The following is a 17,332-nucleotide window of genomic DNA, read 5'->3' on the forward strand; positions in this document are numbered from 1 at the left end:
GGGATAAGAGGATTAAAATGTACAGATTAAATAATTATTATACTAAGAAAAATTTCAAAGTACTTTTAAATTTTAACTTTATAATTATTTCAGATATTTGCCACAAGAGCATCTTGGAACGAGTTGATTACATCAACCTCAGTGTTCGACTGGTACTTATTTTATCGACCTCGAAAGGATGTAAGGCCAATTGGAGCTCGGCAGATTTTGAACTTAGACCGTAGCTACGGGCAAAATCCCGCCAAGTATTTCGTCCAGCGTGCTAACGATTCTGCAAGCTCGCCGCCTTCAAAAGTTTGAGACGCTTACACACCTAGGTTTCCTAAGCGGTCAGCCATCTAAGTACACACTAGGCTCGACGTTGCTTAACTTCGGTGATCGGACGAGAACGGGTGCTTTCAGCGTGATATGGCTGTAAGTATTTTTCTCGGTATAATAATTTATTTAATCTACACATTTTAATCATCTTATCACACCATATTTTGAACTCGTGAGATGTTTTCAATATTGACATTCTACAGAAAGATGGAGTTTGATTGCATTTAAGGTCGTATTAACAAAATTATTTTATTCTATTTATCTATTTATCATTCCTTCTTTTCTCTCTCTCCTCTTTCTTTGTTATTTATTAATTATTATTTCTATTGCTTTCTCTTTTTCTTTCTTTTCACAAAAAAAGGGGTTCCTGTCTCCATTTGTTTTATACAAGACTTCACGGTCTCCTGGCCGTGCTGTTTGAAATTATAACAGGGAAAACTGATTTCTTTATTGCGGCATATAGGGGACATTACAAAGACAGACAACACAGAACGTGAGGTACATAAAACGAATGATGAAATACGAAATGAAATATTTAACAATGAAAAGATGTAATGGCTTACGAATCCCCCAAAGCTCGCAGTTCCATTTTACTGTTCTAATTATACATGTTAATTATCAGTCTCTTTTGTTTGTTATATATTCCATGAAGTTCTCTAATTCCATCACATTGGGTAAACTGTCATATTGTATATATGCCCGGTAGGTTTGATTCTGGTTCCAAATAACTCCACCAGTCTTACCTTTCTCTCTTCCTCCAATAATACCGCTCTTTCATCGGGTTCGAACATCTCGTAATTCAGTTTGACTCTTATTAGATTTTTCATTTTTGCTAATCTCTTTTCTATCTCTACATCCTTGTCGTATCTTAACATTGTTCTTTATATTTCATCCAGCAATCTGTCCTGTTTATGCTACATATTCCTCTCTTTCCTCCTTACTTTCTCCTTCTACTCGTCAAACTTCTTCTCTCTCGCTCTCTGCTCTTTGCTTTTTTTACCTCCTGCTTGTTGTTGGCTCTGGTTCCTGCGTTCGAATCTCCATACCCTCTTTTTTCCATTGTAACTTGTTTCTTTATCTCCGCTTTTCTTTTCTTGGGACTCTTTGGCGGAGATTCCACTCTCGTTCTTTTCCTGTTTGCCGCAGCTTCCTCCTCCGCTTCTACCACCACTGCTTCTACTACTATAACAGGGAAAACTGGGAATAAAAAAAGTTAATTATATATATAAAAAAAAATTAATCTCTTTATTACCCACAAGGGGCGAAACATAGAAGGGACAATACATCTGATTTGGTCTCAAATAAAAATATGGTTACACAATAAAATCGACGTAAAATAAAAATTTAGCAATTAAAATTTACAATGAAAATCGGTTTAAATCGAATGGTATACAAAAACAAAAACCAACATAGAACAATGAAGTGGGGGACTGGGTTTCGCTCCGACCCCACGAGCCCCATCCCACCACTGACACTTTTGAAGACACTTATGGCGTATTCAATTGCACTCGCAACTCTCATGCGACATGCTTCCATCTAGGTCGAAACACTTTCTCCGACAGGCACTTTCTCTCCAGCCGTATCTTTCTTTTCAAATGAAAAGAAAAATATCTTACCATATTTTGGCTGGAGATAAAAGTGCCTGTCTTGATTCCTTCCGTTCTAGTCTTCCACACTACCTCTTTCGCTACTGCTATTGTAATGAGGAAACATTTCTTACCTTCGTTTGATAACAAACTAGGCGGGTCAATCTTTATGATTGACTCGGCCGACAACTGTACTCTTCCCTCACTTGACACTAGGTGTTCCACGTAAACCCACATCTCAGAAATCTCCGGACACCGTACAAAAGCGTGCAGGACGGTTTCCCTATCCTGCCCGCATCTTGGACAGGTCGGAGATGTCTGCATTCCGTGTCTTGCAAGTTTATCGCGAACGGGCAAGGCTCCTCTGTAGCATTGCCAGGTCAAAGACATTTGGAAATTATCCAATGACCTCAACCCGAATGTACGTAAGAACAGGCTGTCGAGTTCGATAAATCTGAGACCCAGGGTCGTTCCCAGGCCATCATCACATTCTGCCTCTACTAACCCTCTATAAAAGAATGCTGTAGAACCCCCGCTGCCGGCGTTGCCCGAGCGACGGAATAGCAGGAGTGCCTTACGACATATTCAATCTCGGTCTGCGAAAGCACCAAACCTCCTTTGCGTTCATACTCGCAAAGTTGGGGAACATTTGTCTAGCCAACGGAGTCCACACCTGGTCACCATCCAGGAGTATCCAAAGATGCCTCAACCTCAACGCGTGCTTGCGCATCATCAGCCAAGGCATCCCTAAATCTCCTTTTAACGATTTCTGACAACAGATAGAGCGTCTCACAAGTGGCTTCGAGCCCCTCCACAAAAAGTGAAAGAGCTGTCTTTCCAACTTGGTCAACCACGAATCAGGGCAGGGCACGACGGTCAGGCGGTAGGTAATCACCGATGCGATAAACACATTGGCTACCTCCGCTCTCCCTTTCAAGGATAGCCTTCGCCAAGACCATCTCTTGGCTATGCTGGCTATCTTGCTCGATACCTCTGCCCAGTTCTTCTCCACCTGGAGGTCTGCACCGAACCAAACCCCCAGCAACTTAACCGGTCCCTTCGTCCAGCGTCCTACGACGCTATCCGAAGGTGCCGAGTTGCAAGCCGTCTGACTTATCCCAATTAATCTTTGCTCCTGCCACCGTTTCGTACTCCTCAACAACCTCGCCTAATTTACGCAAGCATGTCCTTGAGGTCACGCTGATGGTGATGTCGTCCGCATACGCTGTAACAAACTCCTTCAAGCCCGGTGCTCTCGGGATCTCTCTCAGCTTTCTCAGCAGCGACTCGAGAGCCACCACGTACAAAAGCGGAGAGAGTGGACACCCTTGACGAACCGAACACTTGATGCAGAACGGCTTAGAAAGAAAACCGTTCACCCGAACTATCGAATCGATGTTATGGTACAACTGAATGATCCATCTGAGGAAACCGAGGCGCAAGCCAAACCCCGCACGAACACTCACCAGGTATCGATGGTCGACCCTATCGAAAGCCTTAGCTTGGTCTAAATACACCAAAGCCCCCACTCTGCCAATCTTAGCCCCAAACCTCTCTATGGTATAGCGTATAAGGTGGAGATTATCCTGGATGGTCCTACCCGGGATGGCACATGTCTGTGCCTCCCCGATCACACCATCCGCGACACGCGCCAACCTTTTCACTAGTACCTTGGCCAAAATCTTCACTTCTGTATTTAACAGAGTGATGGGCCTAAAGTTATCTAAACAATCCCCCTTGCTCGGGTCCTTCCTGACTAGTGTCACCACTCCCCGGCGCACAGATCTGGGAATAAACCCATTCTGTTGCCAGTTCGTGTACACACAAGCCAACAGGTGTCCGAGCAAGTCTGGCATAGTTTTATATAATTCATAGGGTAGGCCATCGAGTCCCGGTGATTTGCCCCTCCCACAGTTCGCCAACACCTCGATTATCTCCTCAGTCGTGATCGGTCCCTCACAAGCATCCGCATTCGGCCCCGAGAGGCGTGGCAGCCTGGCAAGGAAGCTCTCGAGGTCTTCCCTACCATGCGGCTCGCCATCACCCCGAGCGAAGTGCTCCTGAAAGGCCTCACACATCTCCTCGGGATCGTCTACCAATACGCCCTGCAGGTTCACCACAGACCGAATGATGGAGTCATTACTCCGTTGAGCCTCCACCACTCGGGCCCATCCGGTAGCTTTGATTCCTTTGCAACCCATTGCACGAATTTTTGCTCTGATAATACTTCCCATGTGTTGGCTTTCGAGGTACTGGTTTAATTTCAGTCTCTTGGCCTTCACTTGGTCCGCATTACCATTCTCCATGGCTTTATCTAACTCCTTAGCTAGGCCATCTCCTATACTACGTTCCTTCTTAGCTATGCCTATACTAAATCTAATCGACTCATATTTTATGGCTCGCTTAAGGGCGTACCACTATTTATTATTAATGATGGCACCTGTAAGTGCCCTTTGAATAATTAACTTGATCCGCTTTCTGTACTCCTCGTTCGCCAATAAGGACTTATTGAGTTTCCAGTAGCCAGATCTCTGTCTATACATCTTATCTACAGTCAGCTCGTTTGTGACCATCTTGTGGTCACTGTAGCTGACTGGGTAAAACTGTGGACACTTAACTATGTCTTTATCTACTTTTCTTATCAATATCCTATTTGACCACGTCCACTGTGGAGCGTTTGGATGTTCCAGTCTATACGGGTCTATCAGCTGAAAGTGGCTGAGCAGGTCCCGAAAGCCAGGATTTGCTGTTCTATCTGTCTGCGAGCCAACACAATCAACACGCGCATCGTCAATTGTGTTGAAGTCACCTAACACGACTAAAGAATGCGACGTCGAAAGGAATTTCCCGAGGTCACGGAAATATTGACTCTGTGAACCAGTTGAATTGGGTGCATAAATTGCAACCAACCTTACTGTCTTACCACAACTGAATGTCAAATCCAGGACGACCAGCCTGCCTTCTAGATCAATAAAGACAGACTTTACCTCAGGGACCCGGTTTCTTTTTATTAAGACCAACACCCCACCCCCGCCTCCCGCCCGACATGGAGAGACGTATCTCTCATAGCCGTTCAAGAGGGGGAGCAGATCTCTTGGCCCACTTATCCGGGTTTCTGTGGAAGCAATTACATCCAAATTCCGCGACCTGATGTCATTTAGGAAGCGCCCTTGCTTCCAACTCGACGACAGGCGCGTACATTTATACATCCAATATGAATAGCCATAAATGTCTTACCTTAATCAGTGTCAGGCGGGGGGGGGGGGAAACCCCGCCTTTTCCACTTCCTCTGGGGCCTGTGGAGTCGGAGGTAAAAAATTCTCCGACATGGTTGGGGTGTAGTCCAGTCTCGGGGCCCCAATGTCTTTTCTATAATTATTGTAAAAAATATTAAAGATTTTCCTGGAAGTTTTGTAAATTGCTTTGCCATTTTTGGCCTCAATTTTCCGCATCCTTCCTTTGTCAATTGTTGCCAGGTGGTTCATCAGCTCTCTATTTGAAGTTCGAACCACCATGTAGCAACTGTCTAATCTGTCTTTTGTTTCTCTCTTTTTTTTTTCTGTTTGCTTGTCTTCTGTTGGGGGGGGGGGTTAAGTTTCTTTTGTTGGACACAGTAGTCCAACCCTAATATAAAAAAAAATATTTAATCTATACATTTTAATCATCTTATCCCACCAAATTTTGAACTTGTCCTAGCTTATAAAAACGTATAAACTTGGTTTTTTTTTGTTTTTTTTTTTTGTGATTTTTCTTAGTAGTTCTACACTATGAACATTCGCCCAACGACATGGAATACCGGAATTTATGAAATTTTTGTACTTGTATCTAATTACTGTATATTCTTAAACATATTTTTGCAATCCCACGAATAATTTTATGATTTTGTTTAAAAATTCCAAATCCGTACATATTCTCTGACGAAGGAAATGTAGATTACCGAAGTTCAAAAGCAATTACCTACACACTTCTTCGCACATCCCCGGAAATGGCCGTAAGACTCTTTCTATTTATTAGATTCATTTGACGACTTCCCTTTTCTATTATTGTGAACTGTTATCTCGTCAGCTTGGACTTCAATTGCTTATTCGACTTTGATTTGGGCACGGAATTACAATATTATATGTATACATATGTTTTTGTATGTTATGTGTTCGCATGCTTATAATGGCTTATATATGCTCTCTGTGTTTAGATATGTGTCGGCTTTAATGAGGAGTATTATTGACCTTGGAATTTGTCTCTTTCAAATTAATACTTTAATATATATATATATATATAAATTTATATATATATATATATGTGTGTGTGTGTGTGTGTGTGTGTGTGTGTGTGTGCAGGAGTGGTTCTGTAGTAAGAAGTGCCTTAATAATTTGTTTTTTTATGTGCGAGGTTCATAGCCTCAATGTGTAAATTTCTTGATTTATAAAAGAACAGTGTTTTAGAGAAGCAAAGTTCGGCGGGCGGCTTTTGTCTTCTCCCATTTATATCATTGTGTTTATCATTCATTTCATCTCATTAATATGTGTTTGTCTAGCCCGCAGCTACTCTGTGTTCTGCCTCTATGGCAAATTATAATGAAATAAAGAAGGTTGATTCCCACCTACATGGTTCCGGGATCAGTCCTTGGGCAGGTGTCTTCTGCTACAGCCTCGGGCCAACCAAAGCCTTGTGAGTAGATTTGGTTGACGGAAACTGAAAGAAGCCCGTCGAATATATGTATATATACATATATTTGTATGTCTGTGTTTACCGCCCTCCCCACTATTGCCTGACAAGCGATGTTGGTGTATTTACGTCCCCGTAACTTAGCGGTTCGGGAAAAGAAACGGATAGAATTAGTACTAGGTTTACAAAGAATAAGTCCCGGGGGGTCGATTTGCTCGACTAAAGACGGTGCTCCAGCATGGCCGCAGTCAAATGACTGAAGCAAGACTACATTATATAGATAGATGTTTGGCGGTTAGGCGGGGAAGAAAGACGAGGAGGGAGAGAGAGAGATAGAGAGGTGGGGATAGAGAGGAAGAGAAAGAGCAATGATACATATTACACACATTCACACAGGCCCATACACGTACACACTTGTAACCAAATGCATATGTAGACGTGTTGGCAACTATGGTGATATAGGAAATTTATTGAACAACATACGTTGAAACTATTTTATTTCATTATAGAAATATCTAGAAAATATTATCAATCATTTTAATAGCAACAAACGTGTGCTTTATTAAAATACTCACCATATTTATAGTAATTTTTCGATTACACATGTATGGTTGTATGCTGAGCAACGATTATTTCGTGTTCATTTTCTATTGTTATTTAATATCACATTCTCTTTACAATCACATTATTATGTGCAGTAAAATATTGTGTGAATGTACCAAGAGGGAAAGATATGTTTCTAATTGGAGCACCTAGGTTTTTGGCACTAGAAGAGCCTTGTTAATAGCTTTTTGGTGATGTAACACTATTTTCCTGCTATGTGTACGTATGTACGCAAGGACTTACGAAATGTATGTCGTTGCTATTATGTTAAACTGTCATATGTCCAAATCTGGCCAAGTGCGTTTTTTATATTTTTACAATATTTATTTTTGCTTGCAATAGCCCGTTCTTTTGGTCAAAGTATCGCATCTCCAGCTGCTTCAGATGCCAAGATATCAAAAATTGTCAAAGTGTAGTATAACGGTTTTGCTATGGAATGTTGAATGTATCTTTTTGTTTTCTGAAAATGCAACATTTTGGACTTACGACACTTTTGCATAATAGCAACGATATGTGTGTGTGTGTGTGTATGACAAACACAGTACGCGCTTGTATGTGCATGACTGGTAGTCACTGTGTGTTTGTGTAGCCGTCTACCTATCTATATACATGTGTCTATGTGTATCGTATACATATTCATTCATACATACACACACGCATACACAAGTATGCGTGTGTATGTGTGCATGTCTTTGTTTCTTCCACTTCTTGACAACCAGTGTTAGTAACTACGCTATATACCCACGGGCATATGGCGTTGTGGTTAAGAGCGCGGGCTACTAACCCCAATATTCCGAGTTCGATTCCAGGCAGTGACCTGAATAATAAAAATAATAGCAACATCGAAAAATACCTTAGGAATGAGAACCCATGTTCGAAATTTCCCCAAGACACCTGATGAAGGCTGGAGGGTATATCAGCTGAAACGTATTAACAGCAAAGAAGATGAGGAATCATATCCGTCAAATGTAAATAATGTGTGTGCGTATATATATATATATATATATATATATACGCACATACACACACACACACGACAGGCTTCTTTCGGTTTCTGTCTACCAAATCCACTCACAAGGCTTTGATTGACCCAAGGCTATAGTAGAAGGCACTTGCCTAATCTGCAACACATAATCAGTAATAATAATTGCTATTCAAAGTACAAGGCCTTTGAAAATTTTGGGAATGGGGAGAGCTAGTCAATTATATCGACCCCAGTGCATAATTAGTACTTATTTCATCGCCCCGGACGGAATTTGATCTCGGATCTTAGCGGCAGACGAAATACTGCTAAGCATTTCGTCCGGCGTGCTAACAATCCTGCCGGTAATAATTTTGAAAATAGATTTAGCGTCATTTCTTTTTAATTCATGTTCATGGTTCGAAATGTGAACTTCATATTCGCAAAGGTGGCTGTGTGGTAAGAGGTTTGCTTTCCGACCACATGATTCTTAGTCGAACGAATTGACCTCAGGAATTATTTTTCTTTTAAAGCCTGATACACGAGAACCACTAAGTTACTAAGATATAAGCACACCAGCACCGGTTGTAAGGCGGTGTTGGGGGTCAAACATAGACACAAAGATACATACATATATACGACTGACTTCTTTCAGTTTCCATTCGCCATAGGCTATTGTATTCTTTCAGTTTCCGTCCACCGAGGCTATTGTAGAAGACACTTACCCAAGGTGCCTCGCAGTGGGATTGAACTCAGAATCGTGGTTGGAAAGCAAACCTCTTACCACACAGCCACCCTTGCGAGTATGAAGTTCAAATTTCAAACTATGAATATGAATTAAAAAGAAATAACGCTAAATCTATTTTCAAAATTATTACTGATTATTTTAAGGTGGCGAGCTGGCAGAATGGTTAGCACACCGGATGAAATGCTTAGCGGTATTTCGTCTGCTGCTACGTTCTGAGATCAAATTCCGCCAGAGGCGATGAAAAAAGCACCAGTTATGCACTGGGGTCGATAAAATTGACTAGCCCTCCCCATTCCCCCCAAATTTTCAAAGGCCTTGTACTTTGAGTAGAAATAATTATTACTGATTATGTGTGAAGCCGCGTGGCTTAGTGGTTATGGATGTTCGGCTCATAATCGTAAGGTCGTGAGTTCGATTCTCAGCACGTTGTGTTCTTGAGCAATACACTTTACTTTACGTTGCTCCAGTTCACTCAGCTGGCAAAAACAAGTTGTATTTTGTTATTCAAAGGTGCCAGCCTTGTCACATTCTGAGCACTACGTTAAGGGTGTCTGTGGAGTACTCAGCCACTTGCACGTTAATTTCACGAGCTGGCTATTCCGTCAATCGAATCAACTGGAACACTCATAGTCGTAATCGATGAAGTACCAGTTACTGATTATGTTTAGCTGTAAGAAATTCGTTGTATAAAACCAATTTGTTACTGGATGTCAGAAACATCTAGCTAGTTGAACGTAACATATCTAAACCAACGAAATTGGAGTGATTTATAATGAATAGGTGATCAAATGTGTCTCTTTGAGATTAATCGTTATCAAAATATCTCGGTCTGTAACCTATTTCGACTGTTTCAAGGCTAAGATTACAAGGCGACGTCGAATTGGCTAGAATTTTCAGTGATGTTTATTTTCTTATTTATATAGAATCTATCTTCTACTTGTTTCAGTCATTAGACTGCGGCCATGCTGGGACATCGCCTTGAAGAATGTTCTTAATTGAATGAATCGATCCCAGTACTGACCTTCTTCCTTTAAGCCTGGTACTCATTGTATCGGTGTCTTTGGTCGAACCGCTAATTTACGGAACCGTAAACACACCAACACCGGCTGTCAAACGGTGGTGGTGGGGACAAACAAACACAAAGACACCCACGACGGGCTTCTTTCAGTTTCCGTCTAACAAATCCACCCAAGGCTTTGTTTGGTCCCAAGCTATAGTAGAAGACACTTGCCCGAAGTACCACGTAATGAGACTGAACCCGGGACCATGTGGTTAAGAAGTGATCTTCTTACCGCGCCTAAATTCTACATAAACCCCGTGATAGAAATCAATGAATTTAATTATTAAATATACTCTGCCCTACTTGTAACGTACGACCACCCAGTGTGGTGAATCTTAAGGCAGTCGCTTGATCAGCATGAATTAGTAGCTAAATACCCTGGTATCACACACCGCTATTCTGTGTGGGGACCGGCATGTCAAAGAACAAACCAACCGTTTCCCCTGCGTGTCTAAAAGAGGGCGTTTAATAAGCGACAAAAGGAAGTTGAGGTAGGATTTGTACTCCGACCTCGTGAAGCTCTCATCAGCAACGAATACCCAAAATAGACCCATGGGTTGGAGTGTTGCCGCCTGAGTGATGCAAAAGTGTTACCTATCAGGAGTAGGAAATCACCGACAAATGGTATATACAGCAAGGCACTGTTAGACTACATGACTCCATACTACTACTACTACCACCACCACCACCACCACCAACCGTTTTTTAAAGACAATGAAAGGACTCATTAGACAATGTCCTAGATAATAAAATAATGGAATAGCAACGCCAGTCTACTCAGGAATGACAGACCTGAAGTCAAACTACTACTACTACCATCACCACTACTACTACCACTACTACTACTACCACTACTACTACTACCACCACTACTACTACCACCACTACTACTACTATCACCACTACTACTACTACCACCACCACCACCACTACCACTACCACCACCACTACCACCATTACTACCACTACCATAACAACAACCATCACAGCAGAACCTGAAATATTGGTTTTAGATTTTAAAACAAGGTCAGCATTTCCGGTGCAGGGTTATGTTGATTACACCGACTCCAGTTCTCAACTGGTACTTAATTATCGACTCCGAAAGGATGAAAGGCAATGTTGACCTTAGCGGAAATTGAACTCAGAATGTAAGGACCGACAATATGCTGCTTAGTATTTTTTTGTACGGCGTGCTTAACGATTCTGCCAACTCGCCGCCTTAACGTAACGCGAAATACAGGAAAAGAGAAAAAAAAGATAAAGAAACTTTTCTGCCATTAATCATTCTAAAGTTTTCATTAGTTCCATTGTGGTTTCCAGAATTGACAATAGTAATCTCGTTTTCTAAATGTTATCCAAACTGCACCGGAAGTTTAAAATCTTCAAGCTAAATCTGTGCTTGCTTTAACGGAAATACCTTCTCAACATTAATTGCCAATAAAAGGGCGTATAAACTTCAAAAATCCTTCTGATTTAGAAGAAAATCAACTCATTATCCCCTTATTACTGAACCAATCATTTCTAATATACTTTCAAGATCTACTTCCATATTTATCCAGTACCAGTTGGTAGTAATTATTATTTAGAAAAATATTTTTGAACATTCTAATGTTAGAATATGGAACGCATTACAGCTTTTAGAAAAAATTCTAGTATCTTACAACTTTGAAAAGGAACAACTTGTTTTGTTTCCTTTCCGAGGATTTAAAATCTAACATAATTTTCTTTACAGAAATTAGATGGTATTTGGTAAAACGAGTAGTGGCTATTACGCGTAGATGTTTTAAAAATATTGGTTTTAAATTTTGGCAGAAGGTCAGTAATTTTGAGGAAGAAGCAAGTCGATTACCAACTGGAACTTATTTTATTGACCTCGAAAAGATGAAGGGCCACCTTTATCTTCCATTTTGATATTGATAAAACATTTAAGAGGACCAGCTGGCAGAATCGTTAGCACGCCGAGCAAACTGCTTAGCAGGATTTCGTCCGTTTTTACATTCTGTGTTCAAGTTCTACCGAGACCGACTTTGCCTTTCATCCTTTCGAGTCGATAAAATAAGTACCAGTTGAACACTGGGGGCGATGTAATCGACTCACCCACTTGCCCGAAATTACTGGCCTTGTGCCAAAATTTGAAACCTATACCAAAATGGAAGATTCCGCCGAGGTTGATTTTTGTCTTTTATCCTTTCGGGGTCGATAAATTAAGTACCAGTCGAGCACTGGGTCAATGTAATCGACTTAGCCCCTCCCCCGAAATTACTGGCCGAGTGCCAAAATTCGAAACCAATATTAAAATGGAAGATAAGGCGGTAAGCTGGCAGAGTCGTTACCGTGCCGGAAGAAAAGCTCAGCAGTATTTCTTCCGACTCCACGTTCTGAGTTTACGTCTCTCCGAGCTCGACGTTGTCTTTAATTCATTCTAGGGTAGATGAAATAAGTACCAGTTAAGTACTGCGGTCTGAGGTAATCGACTTGCCTTCCTCCAAGTTTGCTGGCCTTGGGCCAAAATTTTAAATTAATATTAAAATGGAAGAAACATATCCGAGACTGTGTACCAAGCAAACGCTCTTCAAGTACAACGTAGTAGCTTCTATATGAGGAAGGAAATAATCTATTTGATAACGATGACTCAAGTTAAATAGCGGTAACGATCGTATAAGATGTCAACTAATGTCAAGATGAACCAATCAGGGAGTTTCTATGTGATCGCTCGACCTGACAGAAATAGCAACCATATCTCCCGTAAATCAAATGCCGCTATCGTAAATAAAGGACACGTTGCGTAATATAGTCCTCGATAAAGTTATTCCAGCCTAGATAAACACGGGTGGAGTAGCTTTTATGATAAATCAACTCGATCTCGGCTGACTTGGAACTAAACAACAGCTTTAAGCTGTCACAAGACAAGAGAAAGATAGATTTAAGACATACTAAATCTAAATATATAAAAAGAAGGGCTGAAACAAATATTTATGAAAGTATGTTAAATGTAAGTTGACAAGCAGAGTAATTATTCCAACTGATTAGGTTTACAGCTCTGAAGGATAAAGTAATGTTAAGCACCAGTTCTTCAGCAATATCTTCACAGAATTAAAATATGGCGCCTTATTGTCTTAAGTTACTGCATACTTTTGGAAGACAATCCTGACGTGATATAACTTGGGTGTTTACTATATCGAAATCGATACTTGAAGTTAAGACATTCTGGGATTCCGCAATTGCGAGAATTAGTTTGATATATTGCAACAAGTAACTTAGATATTTAACCCTTTCGTTTTGTCTCCAGAGCTCAGCTGACAGAAAAAGTGGGGATATGATATATATACCCAATAATAATGAACAAAAGTCAGCGTGAACGAACGAACGAACAAACACGAAATCTTAGAATTTCATCATTCATCAAATAGAGACCATTCACACAAGTTATTTAAGAAGCAGAACAACAAACAAGTTTGTAAGCCTCGAACATTCTCGAACAGGATACTTTAAAAAAATGTAAAAAACGGAAACCGTAGTTCATCGACTCTTTGTTTTGTCTAATAAATTTATAAGTATACGCCATTAGAGAATAAATTTAAAGTATACGCCATTAGAGAATTACCACAGTTAGCTTCAAATACAGACTCTCTACGTAAAATACGATGTCTTTGATGCACACAATGGTTTTAAATGTTCTCTTATTCTTTTAATGGTTTTCATTAAGAAGTTAGTAATCCTTTCTACAAAGGCACAAGGCCTGAAATTTGGGGGAGGGGGCTAGTCGATTACATCGACCCTAGTGCTCTATTGGTACCATGAAAGGTTAAAATATGATGTCGACCTCGGCGCAATTCGAACTCAGAACGTAAAGACGTACGAAATGCTAAGCATTTTGCCCAGCATGCTAACGATTCTGCCAGCTCGCGGCCTTAATTATAAGTTAATAATAATTAGAAGCTAATAACTTGTTAAATTTTGTGAATAAACTGTTCCATTAAGTTATGTATAATTATATACGAATACGACCAGCATATACTGATTTCAAATTTTAACACAAGGCCAGCAGTTGGGCGGGGGGGTAGTAAGTCGATTACATCAACCCCAGTGCTCAGCTGGTACTAATTTTAACGATATGAAAGGCAAAGTCGTCAACGGCAGGATTTGAACCACAAACTGTAAAGACGGACGAAATGCCGCTGAGCATTTTGTCCAGCTTGCTAACGATTCTGTCTCCTCGCCGCCTAATGACCAACGTATATTATATATATATATATATATATATATATATATATATATATGTATGTATTTATATATACACGTGCATATATACACACATATATGAATGTATAAACACACACGTGTATTTATATACATATTTATATCATTAATGTGTACGTTTGTGTACATGTATGTATTTCTGCGCGTGTGTGTGTATTTCACTGTGTGTGTGTATTTCTGTGTGTGTGTGCGCACGCGCGTGCACAAGCGCATGAGAATGCAAGCACGTATCATTGGAGCGAAGAGCAATCTAAGAGCTTTTCATTTGAAACAGCTATTGAACACTCAATCATAACTAAACGTTATCGGAAAATTAGAGTGGCAACTGTGTGTTCAACTTGAAAGGTAGCGGAGGCCGAAAAAAGAGAAGAAACACAAAGGCGGTGAAATTGCCATATCATTAAATATACGCAGGGAATGGTGTCTGTGAGAGCATTTGTGTGTGTGTGTGCATACATACATAGATACACACACGCATGCATACCTACATACATACATGTATGCATGCATACGTGCATACATACATACATGCGTACGTACATACGTACGTACATAGATACTTGTGTGCGTACGTACGTACATACGTGTGCGTACGTACGTATATACATGCGTGCGTACATACGTATGTTCGTAAATACATGCATGCGTACGTACGTACATGCGTGCGTGCGTACGTACGTACATACATACATGCATGCGTACGTACATGCGTGCGTACGTACATGCGTGCGTACGTGCGTGCGTGCGTACGCACGTGCATGCAAGCATGCGTACGTACGTACATATATATATATATATATATATATATATATGTGTGTGTTATTTCTTTACTACCCACAAGGGGCTACACACAGAGGGGACAGACAAACGGATTAAGTCGATTATATCGACCCTAGTGCGTAACTGGTACTTATTTAATTGACCCTGAAAGGATGAAAGGCAAAGTCGACCTCGGCGGAATTTGAACTCAGAACGTAGCGGCAGACGAAATACCGCTAAGCATTTCGCCCGGCGTGCTAACGTTTCTGCCAGCTCGCCGCCTTTATATATTTATATATGTGTGCATGCCTACATACATACATACATACATATGAAAGAGCCTTGGTTCTAGGTTAGAAACCCGCTCTTTCCCTATTGATAAATCTTTAAATGAAACTGAATAACGACATACATACATACATGAACTGGTACTACTTTGGTTACGACGACAAAGGTTCCAGTCGAACGGAACTGCTTGCTCTATAACCATGGTGAGAATGTTACCAACTTTGTCAATATCCTGTAGAGTTTCTTTAAATTCATCAAATGATCGCTTGCTACATCTCAATGTTCTTTACCCTTGAATGAAAGTACCTAGTCGTCTGGGATCTTTTTTAAAACGGGGGCCACATTTTTCATTAACGAACCACTTTGAAACTTGGAACACTGGTAGAATGTGTCATATAAAACATCTTTTTCTCTTAGTCTTCTTAAAAAAAAAAAGAAATCCATAAGTTATTCCATGTTAAAGTTGTCGTATTTCTGTAATTTCAACCAATCACTGACGTCCATTCAGCCGATATACATTAAGTGCCGACTACATAAACAAACGATTCTGAAACAATTAACCATAACCCTAAGGTTAGGGTTAGGGTTAAAGCAAATTTAAAATGAAAAAAGCAAATAAAACGAAGGTATGGAGATTAAATACGCTTTACGTCGCTTAATCAGCCAAAGGAGTAAATATAAACAACTGAATACTTGTCAGTGATTGGTTGAAATTATCGAAATAAGACAATTTTTTTTACATGAAATAAATTCGAATACAAAAATATTTTTCTGTTCTATAACACAAAATAGATAAGTATACGAAGTTTGAAAGTCTTTCCGTACCAAAAACACTACGTAAAACATTAATGAAAACTGGTGCCCCCGTTTTGAACTAGATCCGTCGTCTGGAGAGTCTATGATTAGATGCATCTACTTTAGAAATTATGGGTCGGAGAGAGTTATTTTGCTTGTCTTAAAAATGCTATAAATATTCCCCGCTCTAAACTTACCCTACATCGACTGTAAACGGATAGAGCCTTCACGAGTGTTTGCCCCAATAATTAATTCAGCTGCGCTGTGTTGTCTTATCTAATTTTGACGCATTTGCTGTTATTATATAGTCTACCGTTTATATTTTAAACGTATTCGCCTTTGTTCATAACAAACAGGCTGCTCTTATCGCTCTTGCATATTACACGATTACCGTTAATTTTCTAGCCCTGCAGAACTACTTAGAGATTCTTAAGTACGTTTTTGCGGTTATATTTACGTCTCTGTTTGTTGCTTCCGTACTTATATTAGTCTCACGGTTTATCGCCAATTATTTACTATACTTTTACCGCCAGTAGTCTCGGGAGACTGATAGTGTAATTTAAGTTCGAATTTCTTTATATTTTGGTCGAAAGTTTGTGCCGAAATTTATGTTATTTGATCAGGGTTAAACGTATGTATGCATGAGAGTTTAAAGAATTTGTCTTCTTGTGTTGGCAACAATATTTTCCTCCGCTATAAAAACTGCTGAGATTCTGTGTATTGTTGTTCTTTACCCGATGGGAACTCGAAGTCTGTATACTATCGATAGCTGACAAGTTATTAAGTAAATGTGTTAAGTACTAATTTGTCGACGTCTGTTTTTTTTATTTTTTTTACGTATTTTTTTTTTTACTTGGGAAATTTCCGTTGATAATTTTTTTCCTATATCCTGCGTTGCAACGAATATTTTTCGTTCGATCAGCTATTTCCTGAATTATTATATATATATATATATATATATATATATATTTAGTATGTGTGTGAGCACGAGTGTGCGTCCGTGTAGATGTGAATGTGCGTGTACACGCGTGTGGTATATATGGTATGTATGTATGTATGCGTGTGTATACATACACACATACGCAAGTCGTATGTGTGTATAAATAATATACATCTATTCATAAGTATACTCAAATATGTATATTGATGATATATATATATATATGTATATATATAATATATATGTGTGTGTATGTATTCGTGTCTGTGTTTGCCCCCTCTACCATTGCTTGACAAACGTTGTTGGTGTGCTTACGTCTCTTAGTGGTTCGGCAAAAGAGACCGATAGA

The 17,332-nt window shown here is 39.9% G+C and overlaps 1 pseudogene; it reads right to left on the minus strand.

Annotated features, from left to right (window-relative positions):
- Positions 1 to 302: 302 nt before the first annotated feature.
- LOC128247206 (5S ribosomal RNA) lies at positions 303 to 420 on the minus strand (annotated as a pseudogene).
- Between the last annotated feature and the right edge of the window lie 16,912 nt (positions 421 to 17,332).

The sequence above is a fragment of the Octopus bimaculoides genome, chromosome 2 (genome assembly GCF_046866305.1).
Source record: "Octopus bimaculoides isolate indiv1 chromosome 2, ASM4686630v1, whole genome shotgun sequence".
NCBI lineage: Eukaryota > Metazoa > Mollusca > Cephalopoda > Octopoda > Octopodidae > Octopus > Octopus bimaculoides.